The sequence below is a fragment of the Echinops telfairi genome, unplaced genomic scaffold (genome assembly GCF_000313985.2).
Source record: "Echinops telfairi isolate 266 unplaced genomic scaffold, ASM31398v2 ScPeMD7_7469;HRSCAF=8507_1, whole genome shotgun sequence".
Lineage (NCBI taxonomy): Eukaryota > Metazoa > Chordata > Mammalia > Afrosoricida > Tenrecidae > Echinops > Echinops telfairi.
In genome coordinates, this window is record NW_022111373.1 from 93539480 (window position 1) to 93548086 (window position 8607).

At 40.7% G+C, this 8607-nt stretch overlaps 1 protein-coding gene and 1 pseudogene across 2 annotated transcripts in view; both read left to right on the forward strand.

Annotated features, from left to right (window-relative positions):
- LOC101641721 overlaps window positions 1–6935 on the forward strand; it is a 57326-nt pseudogene extending 50391 nt beyond the window's left edge.
- The window catches only part of PDE4D (phosphodiesterase 4D), an 893429-nt gene that overhangs the window by 520801 nt on the left and 364021 nt on the right, over window positions 1–8607 (forward strand). The window lies entirely within an intron of this gene.

The window sequence follows — 8607 nt, forward strand, 5'->3', positions numbered from 1 at the left end:
CCAGGTTGGCACAATAAACCTTCCTACCACACTCACCCAATTGTTTTGTGGAACAATCTGAGAAGCTGGACTAGATGAAGCGCTCAGCATCCATACTGGAAGATCTCTGGTGTTTTTATGGTTTCACTAGCCATTTTTTAAAGAAGCAGACCACCAGGACCTTTTTCCTAGTTGATCCTCATTCTGGCACTTTGACTGAAATATGCCCAGCATGGGTGACCCTGTTGGAATTTGGAATACCAGTGGCATAGCTTCCAGCAGCACAGCAGCAGGCAAGTCACCACACGACAGCAAACTGACAGACTAGTACTGCGTCTTAGCTAGCCTGGGGAAAATACGTGATCCTCGGAAATCACATGTTATCATTTAAAACAATAATTTGCATGCCTAAGATTTGAAGATATCTTCAAACTAGGTTATCACTAAACTGTCGCTTACTTTCCATAAAAGTAAGAACATTGTAGCCATTGAATTGGAGATATATGATGGCCTTTAATCAGTGCATGAATTCTCGAGCCCCCATATTCACATAGTATAAGAGAAGACCTGTAGTGTGTGAGTGAGTACATGTGTGTGTGTCCTGTTTTTAGAAGATCGTATTTTCATATGGATACCAGTGATATCACCATGTAGTATGCCAGGGGAGTGTACTTCCTGTTGCTTATACTTCCCAATTCCACTTAGCACTTTTCTCATTTCATTCGGTGATTTCAGCGCAGCTGGCATGACCCAGGGCTCGTGAACACTGCATATAGTCAGGAAAGAGTCCTGAAGTTCTGCTTCACACCACAAATACAGAAATGTGTGCGCCATCTCCTCTCCATTCCATAGGCATTTCAGAACATAACACTAGCTCTCCTTGCTAGTGGAGAGGGAGGTCTTAAAGAGGGGAAAAAGAAGAGTATATTACACAGAAAATAAAATAAATATGAGGAAAGATTTCAGAAATAGGCTAGTATTCAATCTACTACACATTGGATCCTATTTGAACCTGTATTTTCTTCCATTGAGGTGGTATTTTAAAAACCTGATATCTTCATGATGGTATCGAATAGGATGATGTCATAAGAACTAATGGTTCTCAGATTAAGAGTAGAATTAAGTTCAAGTTCCCAATCCATTCATAGCTGTATGGGTTATATGAATGGGTTATATATGTCTCTGGCTCACTTTAGAGACATCATTACCATTTTATGACAGAGAACATTATAAATCATCCCTTTGGGTCATGAGATTGATAGTGTTGATAAATAATAACACTATTGATAGTGTTATTAATTTAGCCCATGTTATAGAATTGAAAACACTGTTGAGAAGAGGAAATCATATGAGTATAGGCCGGCTTCAGACCTTAATACATGAATTATTAACTTGTACAGATTAAACTCTTTAAGTGACTGGACACTATTTACATAAACATTAGGTTTCATGTTAGGGCAAAATTTTCACAAAGGTGGAACCATGCTTACGCAACTAATACATGTCTAAAGAAAGCAAGGATGGCATTGAAATAAGAAACATATAGTAACCCCAGACCATTTTTTGGTCATCCTCAAAGCAACTGATCCAAACCAAAGTCTAATGTCCACCAATTCCATAACCTTGAAAGAACAATCTGCTTATTTTCACATTAGGACATTTCAACCTTAAGTCCAACGGAGAATGTCAGTTCCTTAACTCTGCTACCGGGGAATTCGAGGAAATGCCCAGTTCCCTTAGTGGGGTTTCCACATCAGATTCTTCGGCTGTGGCCAATGAAGGATGTTGTGTGCCTTGAAAGAACAGAGTCTAATGTCCCAGTAATTTACAGCACATGGCCTTGGTCACCAAGAGCTAGATAGAAGCGAGTCAAAAATGACCCATTAGGAACACAGTACTGGACATAGGCTCCCCTTGGGTTCTATGTAAGTGTGGTAAAGCATTTTCTTCAGTTAGAGCTTGCTTCACCATGTTTCTCCACCAACAGTTATATAATCGCCTTCTCCAGGGAATTTACCCTGCCCCCCATCTTGACTTGAAATTCCAGTAAGGTTTGCTTATCACTCTTGTAGGAGGTCTGTTGATTTGGGTTGACCTTTGCACGGTGTTGTATGGTAGCAACTGAAAGTCTTCTCTCTCCCCCCATCTTAAATAACTGACCCAAGATAAGGTGAGTTGTGTTAGCCTGGGTACTTTAGAGAAACAAATCCACAGAAACTCATGTATATGAGAGTATTTTATATAAAGGGTAAGTGTGCATCAAGAAAACATCCCAACCCCGTGCTGCCCGAGCCCACAAGTCCAACACTAACCCACTTAACCCATATGTCCAACACATCCACAAAGTCCTCCTCCATCTCACAAGACAGATGCAATAATGCCGACTGCAGGAGGAAAGCCGAGTCATTGAATGTGTAAGCATTTCAGCGCTGGCACAGGTCTCCACACAGGTGCTCCAGCACCCAGGGCTGCATCGAGGTAGGTCCATGTGGCTTTTTCTCAGGAATGTCTTGCAGGAAGTGAGCCTTGACAGCTAAAGCAGGGAAGTGGCTAAGGCAGCTGTGCCCTGGTCTGACCATCACAAAGCAAGAGACCAGAGAACTAGAAAGATGAGGCTCACCAAGCCATTTATCCCTCTGCCCATAATAAAGTAACTACCTCATGAGTGTTTCTCTGTGGAAGTGATTTTAAGATGTCCACATAAAGGGGGTGATATATGATTGATGGGCACTCTCTATCTCATTGTTTGGGAGACTGGGTTAGAAGATTGCATGCCTTGAAAGAAGAAGCCTACTTTTTTCTTGGTGTTTATGCTTATAATAGTGGACTCATACAATATTTGTCCTTTCTGAAGAACTAATTTCAGTCAGCAAAATGGTTAAACAGGTCCATCCGTGTCATGAGATGTTTCATGGTTTTATTGGTTTTTTTTTCAGGTATGCATAATATTTCATTATTGCATACCAGAGGGGCTTTTATCAATTGTTCTCCTGATGGGCACTTGGGCTATTTCCAGCTTCTTGCTATTGTGATCTGTGCTACAATGAACATGAGAAAACATATGCTTGTTCTTTTTCTGTTTCTTAATTCTGTGGTGTATAAGCTCAGCAAAGGTATTGCTGGTAATGCAGCATTTCTATTGCCATTTGTTTTCGGTAGCACCATATAACTTTCCATAATGGTTGTACATATTTACAAACCCACCAGCAGTGTATAAGAGCTCCAATCTCTCCAAACCCTCTCCAGCATTTGTTGTTTTCTGTTGTTTGTTTTTAAATTGGCGATGATTGTGAATGTCAGGTGGTAGCTTATTGTTTTTTATTTGCAGCTCCCGGATAGCTAGTGATTCTGATCATTTCCTCATATGTTTGTGAGCCATCCAAGTGTCATCTCTTGTGAACTATTCTATTCATGTCCTCTGTCCACCTTTTAATTGGATTATGTGCTTCTCTTCTTGTTGTGTGACAGAATTCTACACATTTTAGTAATTCATCCCTTGACCGTTGTGTCATTACTAAAAAAATAGTTTTCCCAATCAGTGGGCTTTTGCTTTACTTTTTAAATGTAGTCTGTTAATGTGCATGAATGTTTTATTTTTAATAGGTCCCACTCATCTATTTAATCTTCCATTGTGTGTGCTTCCTTTATGTTGATAGTCCGTGTACGCCCTGCAAAAAGAGCCCTTCCGTTTGTCCTGATTTTTTCATTGATGATACTTATAGCTCTGGAGTTTACATTTAGGTCTCTAATAGACCTCGAGTTTGTGTTTGTGCATTGCGCACCACATGATCAGGTCCTGTTTCATTCTTCTGCGTATGGAAATCATGAAAGCTATAGGTGCTATAGCAAAGCGTGGTGAAGAAACCAAATGATGCCGAGCTATCAGAAAGAATAGTATGTGTAGTCTCAAAGACTTGTCTTCAAACAAGCTTTCATATAAATGAACTCTCAACTAAGTCCACGTGGAAGAAGTGCACCAGCATGTGTCATCCAAGGATTATAAATAATGAAATACAAATCTGAAGATGGGAGTGGTATCTGAGCTTAAGTTCTGAGCACCCACTTTGCAGAAGCATAGAGGTGACAATAAAAGCCCAAAATCCGTATGCTGGGCCCCCATGTAGTCCCCAGTAAGCCTCAGATGAACCATCTGCAGACTATTCTGGGGACATGATAGCCTTACTATCAGACAAAGAGCATTATAAAGTTTATAATAGGTTAAATATATAAAATAGATATACTTAGGTTAAACCATTAAAATATTATACATTATCATTAATCTTCCTTTTGTTCCATTTTGAAGTTCTTTTGGTTTTAAATATCCTCTGATTTCTTTTCAATGAAAGTTTTTCTGTGTTTTGGCTACTCATTGTTGTTGCTTGTTTTAGATTTTCTGTATATGAAATCCAGTAAATCTATAGAATCCTTGTTAGGATTAATAATTACCTAGGAGCATGGAAGGAGACAATGGGAGGAGATGGAGAACTAAGAACAATGCGTATGAGAAAAAAAATGTTCTGAAAGTGATTGTGATGATTTTTGCATAACTCTTCTTAATATGTTTGAACGATTAAATTGTATGACATGTGAAATATATGTGAACAAAACTATTTTTAAAAAACACCCTGATACCAACCTTGAGCATAAATATCTTGTCCATAGAGAGTAACGGATCAGAGACTATATAACTGGTAAATATGTGATGGGAGGAAGGGCCTGGCTACAGCCAATTTTCAGGAATGCACTCACAGGGAGCAAGAGGGAGGATAAGAGACAGGTAACACAATCAGAGAATTATGAGAAACAATTTGGGTGCCAAGTTTTGAGAATGAGGGCTTGTCAGATGCATACTAAGATGAGAATGAACAGGGTACAAATACATCTAGGTCAAGTTTATTATAAGTGTCACTGGACTTTGTTCCATCCCTGGGTTAAGTGTTCTGCTGGGATGAGTACTTAGACCAACAGGCTTTCGCTAGTGAAAAACTTGGAATGGTTTTATCCATTACAAACACTTTGCCTTTTAGAACAACAAATTACTTAATTGACTTTTTAATGAAAAACAAATGCCTTCAACAAGTAACTGTGGTCTGTTTGATTCATGATTCATTAGTGATTGGCTGAATACAAATGAAGGAAGGAATGCAAAAATCCAGAGTGGAGGGAAAACGAGAGAGGGAGGGAGATAAGGAAGAGAAACCTATCCTTTCATCTCACTAATTCTAGAAGACCATCTTTATTCCTAATTAACTGGACCCTCAGAGTCAGATTTGTCACCCCTTTATTTTCTATCTTCATAACTCAGTTCTGTCATAGCTCAATATGTTTTGTTCCCAAAATGTTTCTTGGGTGTTAACGAAGGGGTTAACGATGTAAGTGGCTTCTTTTACAGGTTGCTAGATGTGGAAAGCGACTTTTCTCAAACAAGAATAATTACAAGTAAATGCCTTGATGTTAAAAGTCCATGCTGAGGAGCGGCGGGGCCCGGCCGCCGGGGTGCGACTGGTAGCAGGCCGTCTGCGGAGATTCAAGATGACCAACGAAGAACCTCTTCCCAAAAAGGTTCGACTGAGTGAAACAGATTTCAAGGTTGTAGCACGAGATGAATTGATTCTAAGATGGAAGCAGGCTGAAGCACATGTGCAAGGTTTGGAGGGCAAGTGCGCAGATCTTAACTCTAATGATGTCACTGGCTTAAGGGAATCTGAAGAAAAACTAAAGCAGCAACAGCAAGAGTCCGCCCGAAGGGAGAACGTCCTTGTAATGAGACTAGCAACCAAGGAACAAGAGATGCAAGAGTGGACTGCCCAACTCCAGTACCTCAAGCAAGTTCAGCAGCCTAGCGCTGCCCAACAGAGATAGACCATGGTGGACCCAGCAATCCACTTGTTTTTCCTAAAACTGAAAGGTGAACTGGAACAGACCAAACACAAACTGGAAGAAGCCCAAAATGAACTGAGTGTCTGGAAGTTCACCAATCATACTCCCCAGTCAAGACTACCCTGACAGTCCCACTGCGAGAAAGCTGTGGTGGGACAGCCAAGTACTCGTTCCACACCAAGACTCAGACTTTTTGAGCCAAAAAGCCACATTCTTATATTGTCCAGCTTGTAATGGTTAATGTAAAACTTACCAGATGAACCTTGTATTTCAGTTTTTCTCTCTTCCCCTCCCCTTGCTCAGAGGCCTGATGTCATCAGACTGTTCCGAAGAAGTGGCTGCCTCTGAAAAATTCCCCTTCTAGGAATTGTAGACACTTGAGAGACATGTTTCTGTTTGAAGAAAATAGAGGGAGAAGCAGAAGTCTTGAGTCTGGGGCACACGGTGTCTCCAGACAGTTTGGAAGAATGAAAACCTACAGATTTTAAATCATGAATTGGACATGGAAAATTCCAGTAACATAGAAAAATGGAATATGCATGATTCTTAACCTTGAGCACAGTGACCTTGAGACACTGCATATTACTTTTGCCAATAAGACTGTGGACTTTATGATTTGTTGTTGGACTTCTGGTCAGAACTGCAATGAGGTCGTTTTGTCTTGCAAGGGTTTATTTGCTAAGAACCACCTTTCAGTAGTCAAGAGAATCAACTGACAGATGTCAGTACAAGTAGTTCCTACACGGACCATTTTGTTAGGGGCTCTGTTACTCGATCGAGCCTTAAGTCATGCTTTTAATCAATGGTGTGTTCTCTGAATGATCTCTAATGCTGTAGACAAACTTCCCAAGGACTGTACAAACATGGAGGTGTGGTTGTCAAACTCAGGTTTGAATTGTTCAAAGCATTATGAACATTCATTTCATCACTAGATTGTATAAAGATATTGGCTGTGATGAGCCGTCAAAACACACACACACACACACACACACACACACACACACACACCGGTGGTGGTAGTGGGGGATGTGTTCCTTCATTGTATTGGGGCATTTTGTATTGTGCTCATGATATTAAATGTGGCTTGAAATTTAAAAAAAAATGTCAATGCTTTTCTTGTTTAAGAATATTTGGGCCTGGTCTCCACCCCTCCCCCCCACCCCATCCCCACCCCCAGAAGGTTTTCCTGAATAGAACTGGATGCTGTGTCAGTGCTGCTGTCGTTAGGGACCTTAGAGCAGCTCCTTCTCATGGTGATGCCACTCACAGCAGACTAAGACGCTGTCTGTTCCTGGGCCTTGAGTGTTATGCTTGCGTCCATTGCTGCAGCCATTGGATCAGTTCATCTCCTTGAAGGGCTTGCTCCTTTTTGCCCCTGCTCTCCCAAGCACGATGTCCTTTTCCAGGGACTGGCCGCTCCGGACAAAATGTGCAAAGTACATGAGATGACGTCTCAGCATCTTCACTGCTAAGGAGACTGCTGGTTGTACGTGCTCCAAGATAGATCTGTTTGTCCTTCCGTGAGTCTTCAGTGCTTTCCATATTCAAATGTGTCTTCCTTATCCACTGTCCAGCCATCACTTATGTAGGAGGCAATTGAAAACACTGTGGCTAGGGTCAGGCACACCTCGAATATGAGAGTAAGTCAAAAAAGTGTTGCTATTTGGGTTCCATTTCTTAGTGCACAGGTTGGCTCCTCCTAGGAAAGCATCATCTGAGATCAGTGGATGGCGGAGACAAGTTCTCTCAGTGATGCACAGGTCTTAGGCTCATTAGAGTGCCTTCCAAAGAGAGAGCCGGTCCAAATAATGCTTCCCAAGGGATCGGGTGGGCTAGCTCTATTCAAGGCAGAAAAGTCAACTGGAAAGGTCATGGCAACTTGTTTTGTTTGTTTGTTTGTTTGTTTGTTTGTTTGTTTGTTTGTTTGTTTTTCTCATAGTCCCAAAATCTTGGCCAATTTTCTCAAAGGATAAAACATGGGGACTTATTAGGAAGAACGTTTGAGAAAATGAAACTACATCTCAGTCAGAAAAAGTTCAAGAAGTTACACTCGTGTTTTATTTGTTTTGTCATTAATAACGCACCTCCTTGTTCTTTGATTGTAGCAAAACTTCTGTTGAAAACCTTTATTCATCCACCACACAGCCTTGATCTTGCCTCTTCTGACTGCATTTCGTTCCTCAAACTCAAAGAAGGGTTGAACAAGATTTGGTTTCTTGGCAATGCCCAGACTGCCGTTTGGTGTGGTGTATGTCAGGAGCACAGGATTCTTCTGGGAAAGGTTAGAGAGATTCAAGCACCACCTTCTCAAGTCTGTCGATCTATATGGAGGGCGGTGGTGTATACTGAGAAGCAGTGACTTCACTTTGTGAGTCTTTGTTTTAAAAGGTCTATGACATTGTGCCGTTGGACTTACCCTCTTAGAGGAGGTCCGTCAAGTCTAGATATAATCTTGTTTTTGTCATTAAAAATTGAACATATAATTCCACTTTTTTTTTCAAGTTCATTTTATTGGGGACTCTTACAGCACTTACAAAATCCATACATCAATTGTATCAAGGCTACTTGACATATGTTTCCATTATCATTTTCTAAACTTTTAATTTAAAAAAATCATTTTACTGGGGACTTGTACAACTCTTATCATAATCCATATATACATCCATTGTGTCAAGCACATTTGTCCATTTGTTGCCATCATCATTCTCAAAACATTTGCTTTCTACTTGAGCCCTTGGTATCGGCTCC